This window comes from Canis aureus, chromosome 21 (assembly GCF_053574225.1).
Source record: "Canis aureus isolate CA01 chromosome 21, VMU_Caureus_v.1.0, whole genome shotgun sequence".
Classification (NCBI taxonomy): domain Eukaryota; kingdom Metazoa; phylum Chordata; class Mammalia; order Carnivora; family Canidae; genus Canis; species Canis aureus.
The window spans coordinates 6,496,252-6,511,060 of record NC_135631.1 but is presented as its reverse complement, the minus strand read 5'-3'; the positions used below and the strand labels follow the sequence as shown (position 1 = coordinate 6,511,060).

Below are 14,809 nucleotides of genomic sequence, written 5' to 3'. Positions count from 1 at the left end.
TCTCCTTTCCCCAGGCGCTTACCCAGACCACATTCCCAATTTCTTGGGAAGGTAGGTATTAACACATGACAATGTCTTCCCCAGTGTGCCACGAACCATAAAAACCTCCATGCCTTCTCCTCTGCATCTGGCTGGATGCCCAAGATAAAAAAGGTTCTAAGGGATGGCAAAGCCAAAAGATGGAAGGTGCCTCTACATCCCCAAATCACCACCTGGGAGAAAGCCTCCAGCAGGCTGTGCTGTGGTGAGCCATCACACACCTGGTCTGTGTGTTCTAGTAGTGTATCCTACCTGACCAGCCAGCTTCTCAAAACCCCAAGCCTATGACTTCTTATTTTATTATACTTATTTAAGCACGAGAACAGGAATTTTTTAGCAACTCTTTTAAAATGCCTAGGTCCTTTCATTTTCCACCATCCTGAATTAGATTAGCATTTTTAAAATCAGAACACTTTGAAATATGCATTTCTACAGTGCACTTTCTTTAAACTTGGTATGTTATAAACTTAAAAATAAAATAAAGCCACAGTAGACTCCTTAAGCAAACATTATGTATTTTATCTTTTGGCCAAACAGCAAATCAACTGGAAATGAATGGCCCCAGTAAGTTAGTTACCCTAGCTTCTATTTGTGCCCTTTGAAGTAGAAATAAGCTAGGTATGAACTAACGGTTACAAAGTTCAACCAAAGCCCTGTGGTAAAATAGAGACCTTGCAAAAATACAACTACGATACCCAGAAAAGCTGAAAGGAGCCAGCACTTCAACAGCTAGTTTTTAGTTTAACATAAATACACTTTAAAATTCATATCCTAGCTATACCTGAATAGGATTTAGGGAGAAAAGGGAACACAATTTCTTACAGTAAACCAAATCATGGGCTTTTCTATTAACAAGAGGGAAACGGTAACTAAAACTAGAGAACCTGCCAGTTTCCTTCAAAATCCTAGAGTCGTTTTGTTTCTTTAGGATTTTTTTTTTTTTTTTTTAAGATTTTTACTTATCTGAAAGAGAGAGAGAGAGAGATTGAGCATGGTGGGGAGGAGCAGAAGAAGAGGGAGAGAGTCTAAAGCAGACTCCGCAGTGAGCATGGAGCTCAACATGGGCTTGATCTCACAACCCTGATATCATGATTTGAGCCTAAACCAAGACTCAGATGCCCAACTGAATGCACCATCCACATGTCCCTTTAGAGTTGTTTTATAAATTGGATTAAGTAGCTTGAAAGCAGGGTTTTCTCTAAAACAGCTGAGGGTCAGGTAGGCGAGTCATTGGGGAGTGACCCATCAGCTTGCCACAGATGGCCTCAACTGTGCTCTGTATTCCCCAGAACTAAAGACACAGGTAAAATTACCATCTTACATTCACAAAACAGGACCAAAGGATCCATAAACCTATGCAGCTCACATCAACCACTTTAATTAAAGGTCCTCTAAGATTATTGAAATATATTCCTTCTTGGAAGCAAATTCTGAGCCATGCTACCTTTATTTCAAAGCAATTAAGCAGTGACACTTTATTTCTGGAAGAAAAGGTATACCCTGTCTATGACAATAGGAACTGTGTTAAGCTATCTATAAGAGGTATGACAAGAATATCAGACCCTCCGTAGAATTTTCCAGGGCGCTGCCAGGAGAATATATTCAATAGGGGCCCAATGGTGGCATATGTAAACCACTTACAATCACTTGCCTTCACCAAATAAACAGCATTTCCCTCCCAGGCTTGCGAGGACTGTTAAGCATCTAAGATGACCTGGCTTCCCATGCTGGTTCCACTACTGGCTGGTCCCAAAGCCTTGGGAAAGCAACCATACCTCTCTAAATCTCAGTATCCTCACACAGCAAACTGGTTGTGAAGAGTCACTGAGAAAGGCCTGGTATGGGAGCTGGAACACACATGCACTTCGACCACTGGAAGTTCCATGTGCAATAAGCATGCCCCCCACAGAAGTGTGTGAGGTGTTTAAACCAGTGCTTCCCAAATTTTCATGAGCACAGGAAACACCTAAGGGTCTTATTAAAACACAGTCTCAGATTCAGATTCAGTAAACCAGGGATTGTGCATCTCTATTAAGTTCCCAGATGCTGCTGTTACTGCTGCCCTGGGTTTAAACTATTGCTGATCATTTGCAACAAATTGCAATACACACATTCAAAATGCTTACATAACCATGAGAAAAAGAAAAAGGCATATGATGCAAACAGGTGACTATGTTATTTATTTCAGAAACTCCCTGTGGACAGGCTGATATTAGTAGGGTTTTTTCAATATAACAGATGTAAAACATAACACACTGTATCACTTTCTAACAGGAGCCCAGAAAAAATGAGACAAACATGGTGAAAGATAAACTAGTAGCACTCTGAAGGGAGAAACTGCTGATTGTCCTCCCTACAAATGATAGAAGTAAACTGAGGGAATGACAAAGAGTGTTAACTTAAAACTCAAAATCTATTTCCCATGAACTGTGCTTAAACCGTTCTACCTAAGCAGGAGAAGCTGCCATAAAACCCCCACCATACACTACTATGAACTGTTGGCTAGGCCCAGGGCAAAACATTCAAAAAAAGATTCCAAATTTATTTAGAATTTCTGAGCTTATGAAAAACAGCTGGGCACGAAAGCAAACACTTCTGGGCGTGGGGCCCTGAGACCACATTGGTGGCACATGCATGAAGACAGCCTGTCCACACCATTTTATCACTGGCCCCACTGGAATTGCCAAGATCTCATGTCCTAAGTAAATATTTGCTAACGTCTTCCAGTTTGACTTCAATATACAGAGTACAAGCGACAAAGAGAAAAGGAGCAGCTGCTTATGTCCAAGACAACACAAAGGAAAAGACTTAACTCTATAAACTAAATGTTTTAAATTTTTAATATTTTTTTCTATTTTATTTGTACTATGAAGGGAGTATTTGTAACAGATTTTTCATGATCTCAACAAAGACATACAAGCACATATTGTCAAAGTTCAAACCCCCATGCACCTCAGGGGGTGCATTCCTCCCAGGCCCCTGGCTCTGCCTACTGGCTAACATGACCCCCGTCTAACAAACTATCTAGCGAGAGCCATAATGTGAGACATGTGTAAGTTTAAATTTTCTAGCAGCCACATCAAAAAAGTAAAAGAAACTGACTACATAAATGTTAATAGTATATTTTATTTAGCCTCATATACCCAAACATTATTATCTCAACATGTAATTCTTTTGGTATTAAGTCTTCAAAATCTGTGTGTATTTTACACTTACAGCACATCTCAATTTGGACCAGCCATATTTTATGCTTAAGACTCATATATGGCCAGTGGTTGCTGTACCGGACAAAAACAGTTCTAATTATATATTACTACAATTATGATTCAAAGTTTCTCCTCTCGTACTAAAATAACACCCTCCCCCCAATCTCCTTCCACAGCCAAAGTCAACAGTTAACCACCTTTTCCACATAGGGCCAATGTGGGGTCAGTGAGGAGAGGTTATGGGCCACGTTCTTCCCTTCTTCTAAAATGTAAACATACATGAGAAATCGCATTTATTCTTAGATATGTAAAGCAACTTGGACATTCTTCAACTTAAAAAAAGTAGGTCACTGTTTTTCAGCCTCTAATATCTAGAAATGTTTGTAGGAATTAAAGGGAAGTTTTCACATGGTTCACCTTAAAACAATGAAGGGCTAGCTGGTTTTAGTATAATCCACCAAATTGTAAACCAGGCATGTGTAATTTTCTAAGCTAACTCAAAAATATAGGGGTGCCTGGGTAGCTCTGTCAGTTGGGCATGTGATTCTTGCTTTCAGCTCAGGTCATAATCTTATAGGTCACGGAATCAAACCCCAAATCGGCTTGAAGATTCTTTCTCCCTGTCCTTCTGGCCCTCTCCCCCACAAAATGAATAAATAAATCTTTTTTAAAAAAGATTTTATATATTTATTTGAGAGAGAAAGAGTAAGTGTGAGAGAGAACATAAGCAAGGAGGGAAGAGGCAGAGGGAGAGGGAAAAGCAGGCTCCCTGCTGAGCAAGGAGCCCAATACAGGGCTCAATCCCAGAACCCAGGATCTTGACCTGAGCTGAAGGGAGATGCTTAACCGATTGAGCCACTGAGGTGCCCCTAAATAAATTTTAAAAAATATATATATTATAAAGAAGAAAAAAATGCCTAGGTCACTCAAATATGGAAACAATGATGTTTCATCAATGTAAAAAAAAAAAAGCCACTAGATTCCCTATCATCTTGGGAGTACACTGAACCTTCACAGCCCACATTTAGATTGAAAACAACTTGCTTATTCCACGGCAGCAGACAGTTACCCCACACCTCTGGTCAAGTTTATAAGCAGCGTGGGAACAGGATGTATTGGACAAATCAAGCTGCTGAAAGGCTGCTCATACTGGCTCACCTACTCCTGCCAGCATCCGGACACCTGGAGTATCAGGACTCCCTTCCCTGGGCTTGAACTCAGGTATTGGGAGAACTTAGTTGGGCAGCATATGACAAGACCCAAATGGGGAAGTGCTGGGCTCAAGGAGGGCAGGTGGTTGCTCACTTGGTACAATGAAAGCAGCATGCCACAAGAAGGGGACAGAGAGCAAAGCACCTATAAATAGGACCATGCAGTGTCATCTGAAAGAAGGTTACTTCTGTGCTACACATTAACAATAAACTTCCTCCTCACAAAGCTGAATGCCTAGGCAAACGTTCCAACTTTCACACAAAAAGGCAGAAACACGGAACACAATGAAAAGAGTTAAGAGCTAGACTCTGAGAGACAGCTCTCACTCAGTACCAAGGAAAAATATCACAAAGGACTAGAAAGTCCACACAACAGCTGCTCCTCCGTTTCCTACAGTTGCCCTCCCCAGCCCTCAAAGACTGGACTAATTAAATCAAAGACCAGAGTGTCTCTTAGAGATACATATTTCCTTAGAGGAAAGGGCAATACAAACTCTGGACCAGAGTTTGCTTTGCAACGGATTCTTCAAAGAACATGTCACAAGTAATCACCTTTATACCACTCAGATATTCCAGAATCATTTTCAGTTTTACTTTGTAATTTCTTTGATATTTCAGGGTTTTTTGAGAGTAATAAATAAAGGAGCCAACTCCATTTAATATGTGTTATATCAACCAGCAGATACTCTGAATATAGGAATAACATGATAAATGGTCCCTACCCCCTCGAAAAATACAATAAAACTAAAAAAAGAAAAAGAAAAAGAAAGAAACACAGAATGAGAGGTATCAACTCCAAGCTTATTCTGTAGAAAGAGAGCTCAACAGAGGGGAACTTGACCAGAAAAGACTTCCTTATATATGAGGCTCAAAAGACAGGTAGAGTTCCATAAGTGATGCTATAGCAAAAAGTATTCCAGGCTAGTAAACATAAGCCTGCAAGCACGGAGAATAGGACAGGTTTCTAGTAGCTTCAGGAAAGTCATGGCAGGGAGAAAGCCCTGATAATAAATGCCACTGAAAAGGCTCAAAGATAAGCTTAGGCATCAAGACCAGGTCTCAAAGGGCCCTGAAAAAGTACACTACAGAGCACCATAGGCTTGCTGCAGAAGCAGAGAGAAAGAGAACTGGTGAGTTTTAACTAAGATAAACATATATTAAAATATCTACAGAAAAGACAAAGCAACATATTTTAATAACATATGGAAAGAAATCATTCTGAGCAGAAGCAGAGGAAAGTGACACACATAGAGGAGATGATATTTAAGCCATGGCAGGTATGCTTTCAACAGAGGCTGGAATCCTACAAAGGTGAAGAGAGGGAGAGGTCTAACCTGTTCTGGGTATGGCCAAGGTTTTGGGTGTGACTGAAATATGGGGCAGGGAGGGGGTGCTAAAGACAAGGCCATGAAGGTGGGACAGAGCAGAACTGTGCATGGGAAGACATAAGCGGGAGAATCCAGTAAGAAGAGGCAAATAAGCAGCGTCAGATGTGTACTTTATATACGAACTGTCTACAATGCAGCAGATGTACTGGAGACAGAGAAGCCTAAAGAGTGAGCAACCCATCCAGAAGCCTCTGTCAGAACCCACAGAAGTTGGAGAGCCCTGCAACAGCCTCCACTCTGAAAACCAAAGCATCCCCTAAAGATTTCCCACTAAACTACCTCTCTTCTTCCAGCATCAACCATGATTCTGCCTCTGCAAAACCCGATTTTCATGTTTTCTTCAATCGTGGCTATACTTTGTGGTATCAGATGATACAAATTTATGGCTTGCCTTTGGAATTCTGAGCTGCCTGGGAAATACATGACCCTCAGAAAGCAAACATCACCCCCATATTGGAGCTCACTCCAAATCTAGCACTCAGAGGCTGGGCAGGGCACATGCTGCAATGTCATCAGCTACTTCACTTTTACATTAAAAAGCGAACTGCTGGGATCCCTGGGTGGCGCAGTGGTTTGGCGCCTGCCTTTGGCCCAGGGTGTGATCCTGGAGACCCGGGATCGAGTCCCATGTCGGGCTCCCGGTGCATGGAGCCTGCTTCTCTCTCTGCCTGTGTCTCTGCCTCTCTCTCTCTCTCTCTGTGTGTGTGACTATCATGAATAAATAAATAAAATCTTAAAAAAAAAAAAAAAAAAGAATGAAGGCAAAAACCCAGCTGCATCTAGGTATTGTGTATGTACACCCATGGGGGGGGGGGGGGGGGCAGAGAGTGGGGAGAGACTGCACATGCAAACAAGCAAGGATAAGAGAGGGTGATACCATCAAAGTCACATCAGAAAATTCTTATGGGCTCTAACAGCGGATTTTTCATCTCAAGCTCCAGGATTCTCTGAATCTCTAAAAGCCAGTAGGAGAATCAACAAATTGGCATCAAACATCAGACAGAAACAACATATAACTGGAGAGCAAGAGGGTGGCTGCTGCTCTCTTCCCCAGTGCTGCCTGTGGAGGCAGCAGCCGCCTCCTGTCCAGCATTAGAGCTGCCCTCAGACCTCTAGGGAAGCCCAATATCATTAAAAAGATCAGTAAGTTTAACCAGCACAAATCAGACTGATATGTCAAAATTAAATTCAACTGGCAGAAACCCAGAAGCACTGGCAGGAGGGTATACCGAAGATTCAAGGACAAGCTTTTGATGTCCTACACTGGTTATGGGAGCAACAAGACAATACAGCGGCTTCCAAAAGTTCATAGTCCACAACATCAAGGAGTTTGAAGTGCTGCTGATATGCAACCAATTTCACTGTGCAGAGATTGCTCACATGTCTTCTCCAAGAACCACAAAGTCACTGTACAAAGGGTGGCTCAGCTGGCCATCAGAACCACCAATCCCAATGCCAGGCTGCAGAGCAAAGAAAATGAATAGACAGCTCATGTGCACGTTGTATTTGTGTTAATAAAACCATAAAACTACAACAAACAAACAAAAAGAGGCAGCAGTCACCTGGCACAGCACAGAACAGTTCTGAAGTCTGCAGCTACAGGGGAAGGCCCCGGCAATAGAGCAGTGACAGAAGAACCGAGGCATAAGCTAGAAAGAGCTGGTCAAGTTAGACGGAAGTAGGTCCAAAGATTTTAGTTGACTGAAGCTCAACATTAAGTCATATTCTGATGTGACTAAAAACAAAGCAACCTCAGAATAAAGTCAGATGAATCTTGTCTAGGACCATGGAAGATCTAATCCTACTGTAGCCTTCCTAGGCAAATCACCTTCTGCCAGGCAATACCACACCCTGTTCTGGGAGGAGGAAGAGACTGCCAACCACGTGGTACCTAAAGAGATGACCACGCAAAGAGACTCATCACCGGGGATAAAAGAACTAGCTTTCTATCTTAAAGCTCTTTTATACTATTATTTATAGGTCCCAAACATAAAATGAGAGCCAATGAGTGAAAAATATAGATGATGTGTGAGTAGTTACAGCAAGAACTCATTAAAGATGAGGCTAAAGGTTGTGGCTGTGAACATACACAATGCCCCAAGCCTGAAGGAACTCTGGCCAAAGCCTAGATGGTTGTCTCCTTCAGGAAAGGAAGGCAATACTAAGTGATGGCCGTGCTGCTTCATAAATCTCTTCTCAAGTCCATTTGATATAAAAGGCATGGCTTTATTGGCGCTGACATGGGGCCTCAACAAGAAAATGAAAAGATTACACAACATTCCAGATGTTTACTGGGTAAACACAATCTTCTACTCCTCTGACAACTCAAGCAAGACAGCAATAAAGTAAAAAAAGAAAAAAATGCCAATAAATGTATGAAAGTACAGAAAATAGAGAAATAATTCAGAAGTCCAACGTCCAAATAACATAAGTTGTAGAAGAATATATTAAAATCCACAATCACCTGCCTCACCAAAAACAAAACAAAACAAAACAAAACCTCCCCAGTGTAAAGAATAGGACTCTCCCATCTAGGACTTACAGATCCTATCACAGTGAGTGGTGAAACAGACCTCTAAGGCACAGTGTGAAAATCCAAAGTATCAGGGATAAAGACATATCTCAACTTTTCTCATGAGGAAAAAAACACTCAAAAAAGGACTGAAAATCAGAATATCAGCTTCCTCAATAGCAATTCTAGAAAAGAACATTTTCTGACATGGAAGGTCAGAAAGATATATTCACACTTTCTCAAAAAGCTACCAGAAAATGGGCTCCACCAAAGCTTTGCAGTAAGCCAGGAGGGGTGCCTGGCTAGCTCAGTCTGTAGAGCATGGAACGCTGAATATCAGGGTTGTGGGTTCAAGCTCCATGATGAGAGTACAAAGTACTTAAAAATAAGGGCGTCTGGGTAGCTTAGTCAGTTCAGCATCTGCCTTTGGTTCAGGTCATGATCCCAGGGTCCTGGGATTGAGCCACACAGGGCTCCCTGCTCAATAGAGAGCCTGCTTCTCCCACTCCATCTCCCTCTGCCTGCCACTCTCTGGCCTCTGTTCTCTTTCTCTCTGTTAAAAAAAAAAAAAAAAAAAAAAAAAAAAAAAAAAAAAACCTTAAAAAAAGTACTTAAAAATAAAATCTTAAAACAATATATAAAAAGGCATGGCAATAAGCATGATGGGAAGACATGGAATACATGGAACCAGGGATCCCACACACTAAGAAGCAAAGATAACTCTCAGAAGAAAAGTAAGATAACACTTGCCACTACAGATGAAGTCAAGAGGAATCTGCCGGGAGCGAGGCATGCATGAGACAGAGGGCTCTGAAAAGGATGTATCCACACAGGAGATCTATGTGCCAGATATATGTGACCATGCTGAGAAGAATTTTACTAATTAAGTCAGAGACCTAGGGAATAATTAACCAAGATATACATACTTTTATACTGATTTTAACCAAAGTTGAGCTTAAACTATGTTAGAAGATGGGGGAGGGAAAGAAGCTGTGCGTGTAAAAGCTAAACTTTCACCTTCATTGTCAGAAGTCAGCTAGATTAGAAACAGCTATAGGCACACGACTTAGAAATATGAAAGGAAGTAAATGTGAGAAAACAGCTAAGAGATAAAGGTAGTGGCCCCTACTACATGATTAAGGGATGAGGAAAGGAAAGGATAGGAAAGATGGAGCAGATGACTATTATTTTTTTTTTTAATTTTTTATTTTATTTATGATAGTCGCACAGAGAGAGAGAGAGAAGCAGAGACATAGGCAGAGGGAGAAGCAGGCTCCATGCACCGGGAGCCTGACGTGGGATTCGATCCCGGGTCTCCAGGATCGCGCCCTGGGCCAAAGGCAGGCGCCAAACCACTGCGCCACCCAGGGATCCCTATTTTTTATTGTAAATTTTGTGGTACTGTTTGACTTTTAAACTATGCACCTATATAAACTATATACCCAAGTATGATATTATGAAAGAAATGAAAATATAAAAGTATTTACTACAATCCTGGCACTTAATAAGGGCTCTACAAACGTAGGCTCAGTCTGAAATCAAGACATTGTGAAAGATTAGCTAAGCTGCCCACTCATATGTAAAGATAGGAAGTAGCTGCATATACTTAAGAGTCTGTGTATAAAAAACAAGCAAACAAAGAAACAGAACAAGCCAAGCAAGCGAGAGCAAAAACCACAAGGGTACCTTTTTCACATTTAGGTCCTTTTTTTCACTTCATTCTTTCTGCCATCAGCATGTGAGCCAACTCCAGAGACCTGGGACCTGGGGGTACAGTACTGAAGTTGCCAAATCTGGTCTGCCACCTATTTTTATGCAGCTCCTGAGCAAAGAATGATTTTCAGATTTTTAATTGGTTGGGGGGGAATCAGAAGACTATTATTCCATGACTTATGAAAAATCTTTCAAATTCAAGTAAGTTTTCCTGAATCACAGGCACAACATCCACTTAAATCCTGCCTCTGGCTGCTGTCACACTACGAAGGCAGAGTTGAGCGTGGCAGAGACCACCTGAGGGTACTTATCACTCTGCACTGCTGCTCGCTGGATCACGATGACACAGTCCTAACTTGGGGCAAAATGTTGAACTGCAACACTTATTTTATTATCCTTGCATCCCCAACAAATCAAAACAAGAAAAGAAAAACCAGACTTCACAAGTTGTGTTTGTAAGACAGAGTGGGACGGTGATTCTTATGTCACAAAATCAGATGGCAAAGTGCTGTGTCTGCAATGTAACGACACCATACCTGTACTAAGAGAACATAATGTTATGTCCACACTTCCAGACCACGCAGTCATCAGAGTATTCCCAACGCACAGGAAGGCATGTGTCAGAAACATTTAAGCTTTTAACTGGATTATCTTGTAACAGGAAAATTTCTTCACAAAAATAGAAGATGAAAATGAAACCTCAAGCAGAGCTGGTCTCCAAGTAGCTTATTAGCCATATGGCAAGGAAGCCAAGGATAGTTTTCCTTTGGACTCTTGAGGAGTTCACAGATATGACCGATGCAGCTCAGCTGTTATTTATTTGAGGCATTTGACATGATGACAAATGAGTCTTTAAGAGCCCACACAAAACAGCCACAGGCCAGGTGTTTTCAGAAAAGCTAGACAAAGTCACTACAGTGTGTAGCAGAGTTCTGCCATGAGTGACGTGTTACAGCTGATAATGGTAAAATAACATGTAGAGCAAAAACGGCTTAATTGGACAAATTTACAAAACTTGTGAAAATGTACTGTTCAAAGTTTACAGTTCTTGATTTTCTTCAGCAGGTCCTTTGAGAGGTTTTTTAAATTCCTCATGTGTTACTGTACTGGTAACATCAACAGCGAACCTCATTTACTCTCCAGACCTGTCATCCGACCCTGACTTTTCCTATCACCAGCAAGCAGCATAATGGCTTTTAGCAAGGGTTAATGTCTTCTGCAACTTTTTGAGCTCAGAGTCAAGACTGAAATCTTTCTGAATGAGAGAATAACCCTCAACCACTACTGCTAAGCCCTGAATGGCTCTGAAAATTGGCATTGGCTTAAGTCTTGAGGCTTCTTAGTGAATTCAACCTAAAACTACAAGGCTAATCAGCACTGGTCTGCAAACCTGCTGCAGTGGTAAGGTCATTTCACTACTAACTTTGTTAGGATCATAAATTCAAACTGCTTCATACCCTTCCCATGTTGTCAGAACCTAAAATTGAAGTGAGATCTCTGTTTCCATACAAATTTGCAGTGGGTACATTTTTTTTAGCTCAAACTACAGTTAAAAGAATTTTTCAGACCTTAATGCAAATGTAAAGGAAATTATCCTATTGCAAAATTCATACAGCTATACAAATGAGAATTTTCCTAACCATCAACTAGAAGTAATCAATCTACAATGTAATGACATGCTAAAAGACAAACACTAAGAGAAGAATCTAATAGAATTCTATAAATGCCTTCCAAGTAATGAATATACATGCTTTTAGAACTGATATCAGAATGTGGCAGTACCTATTTGTGTAAAAAGATATTTTCAAAGATGAAATATGTAAAATCTCATTATAGCAGCATTAATAGATTAGATGAACATTTACAATAGAGTTTGGGAGGGGAAGTCTGGCTATGAACACCATTTAGGTGAAATGGCATCCCCCTAGAAAAAGAATTCCATTCTTCTCATTAATAGATCTGTATTACAGAATATTGAACTCAAGTACTCTTAAATTTTTAATTCCATCAATAATATCTGTGAAAATTTCCTCTGTTATGTAAATACCGATACAATATTCTCCTTTTTGCCTTGTGGTCTGCAAAACCTAAAATATTTCCTATCTGGGGATCCCTGGGTGGCACAGCGGTTTGGCGCCTGCCTTTGGCCCAGGGCGCGATCCTGGAGACCCGGGATCGAATCCCACATCGGGCTCCCAGTGCATGGAGCCTGCTTCTCCCTCTGCCTCTCTCTCTCTCTCTCTCTCTCTCTCTCTGTGACTATCATAAATAAATAAAAAATTAAAAAAAAAAATATTTCCTATCTGGGCCTTGATAAACCCTGTCTAAAGGACCCTATATTTACAATGCTGCTCCTCTTTGGGAATCCTTCTCTACCACCTGGTACTGATTCTAGGCCTCCTAGAGACTAATGGATAACTTCCTAAGAGAAGAATTCACCTGGCATCAGACAGCATATGATGAACAGAGGGAGTGAAAAAAAGAAACAGAAGGAATACAGCTAATGGTAAGGAATTGTTCTATCCATTGCCACAGCTAAGAGTCATCAGCAAAGAACAAAATAAAACAAAAACAAAATGAGAGGGAGAAAGTCCTAAAAATGTCATCCTAAGAAATGTTTCTGAAATTTTAGCCCTACCACTATACAATTAATGATACCTATTGTGTAAAAAGTACTAAAAATATCAAGTAGAAGTCAAAAATCCTTGCTTGTGGAATGCTTAAATGTACTCAAAGAAAAAAAATAACGCTAAAATAATTGAGATTTTTTTAAATAATAAATTTATTTTTTATTGGTGTTCAATTTGCCAAAATACAGAATAACACCCAGTGCTCATCCCGTCAAGTGCCCCCCTCAGTGCCCGTCACCCATTCACCCCCACCCCCCACCCTCCTCCCCGTCCACCGCCTCTATTTTGTTTCCCAGAGTTAGGAGTCTTTATGTTCTGTCTCCCTTTCTGATATTTCCCACACATTTCTTCTCACTTCTCTTATATTCCCTTTCACTATTATTTATATTCCCCAAATGAATGAGAACATATGTTTGTCCTTCTCCGATTGACTTATTTCACTAATTGAGATATTCTAAGAGTTCACAAAGGAGTGGCCACAGAGAAATTGAAACAATAAAGAAAGATTTGCCAATAAGGTAGAAAAAGAGCTGAGCCCTAGTAAAAGGGTAATCAAATACAGAGAATAATAATAAAACCATATGATGGGGGGGGTGGACAAAATGGGTGAAGGTCAAAAGGTACAGACTTCAAGTCATAGAATAAGTCATGAAATGTAATGTACAGCATTGTGACTACAGTTAATAATAATACTGAATTATGTATTTGAAAGTCACTGTGAGAGATCTTAAAAGTTCCCATTACAGAGGCATCTGGTGGCTCAGTTGGGTAAGCATCTGACTCCTGATTTTGTTTTTTGTTGTTTTACTAAAAATTTTATTTATTTTTAAAATTTATTTATTTGAGAGACCATGCAGGCGAGCAGGGGCAAGGACAGAGGGAGGGCAAGAAAGAAAGAGAATCCCAAGCAGACCTCCCACTGAGTGTGGAGTCTGCTACTAGGGCTCAATCCCATGACCCCAAGATCACTAACAGAGCCAAAACCAAGAGTCAGATGCTGAACTGACTGAGCTACCCAAGTGCCCTTGACTCTTGATTTTGGCTCCAGTCATAATCTCAGGGTTGTGAAATTGAGCCCCGTGTCTAGCTCCTCAGAGAGCATGAAGCCTGCTTAAGATTCTCTCTCTCCCCTTTTGCCCCTCCCCAACTCCTTGTCTTTTTTTTTTTTTTAATTTTATTATTTATTTATTCATGAGAGACACAGAGAGAGAGCAAGAGGCAGAGACACAGGCAGAGGGAGAAGCAGGCTCCATGCAGGGAGCCCGATGTGGGACTCGATCCCAGGTCTCCAGGATCACACCCTGGGCCGAAGGCGGTGCTAAACCGCTGAGCCACTCGGGCTGCCCCCCAACTCCTGGTCTTAAAAAAAAAAAAAAAAAAGTTCTCACCCCAAGAAAAAACTGTGTGATGATGAATGTCAACTAGACTTCCTGTGGTGATCATTTCAAAATATATACAAATATCAATTCACTATGTTGTGTGCCTAAAATTCACATATTGGGCAGCCTGGGTGGCTCAGCGGTTTAGTGCTGCCTTCAGCCCACAGCATGATCCTGGAGACCCGGGATCGAGTCACACATCGGGCTCCCTGCATAGAGCCTGCTTCTCCCTCTGCCTGTGTCTCTGCCTCTCTCTCTCTCTCTCTCTGTGTCTCTCATGAATAAATAAAATCTTTAAAAAAAATAAAATAAAATACAGTAAAATTCACATGTTGTATGTCAATTATATCTCAATTTTTTACAGTTGTATGGTATTATTGAAACAGCTTTAAAAATCATTCTTTGATAGTGTCACAATACCCACAATGAAAAGTGGGTAACTATTACAATTTACAAACAGACAACAGTCCCATAAACAGAAAAAAGAGGTACAACCTATAAAATAACCAGCTGAATTCAAGATGGAGGTCTTTGGGGGCCCTGAAATTTGTGCCCCCTCTTCCTGTTACTCCCAGCTCTGAACCAGCTGATCAAAAGGCAAAATAACAGCTCATGTGCATCATAAACCACTTTCTTTATTATAATCAATGGGCCTACATGGTCAGACCACAGTTGTAAGCATGTGGTCCCGACTTTCTCAAATCTGAACCCTCAACTTGGGATGAATTCTT

The 14,809-nt window shown here is 40.9% G+C and overlaps 1 protein-coding gene across 23 annotated transcripts in view; it reads right to left on the bottom strand.

Annotated features, from left to right (window-relative positions):
* PPP6R3 (protein phosphatase 6 regulatory subunit 3) overlaps positions 1 to 14,809 on the bottom strand; it is a 148,450-nt gene that overhangs the window by 85,743 nt on the left and 47,898 nt on the right. The window contains exon 3 of one of the 23 annotated variants that reach the window (XR_013359821.1): positions 10,043 to 10,178. The exons of 21 other annotated variants lie outside the window; for them this stretch is intronic. The gene's annotated coding sequence lies outside the window, so the exon portion shown is untranslated. The remainder of the gene's footprint in view (positions 1 to 10,042; positions 10,179 to 14,809) is intronic. One more of the 23 variants, XR_013359822.1, reaches the window with a different exon arrangement.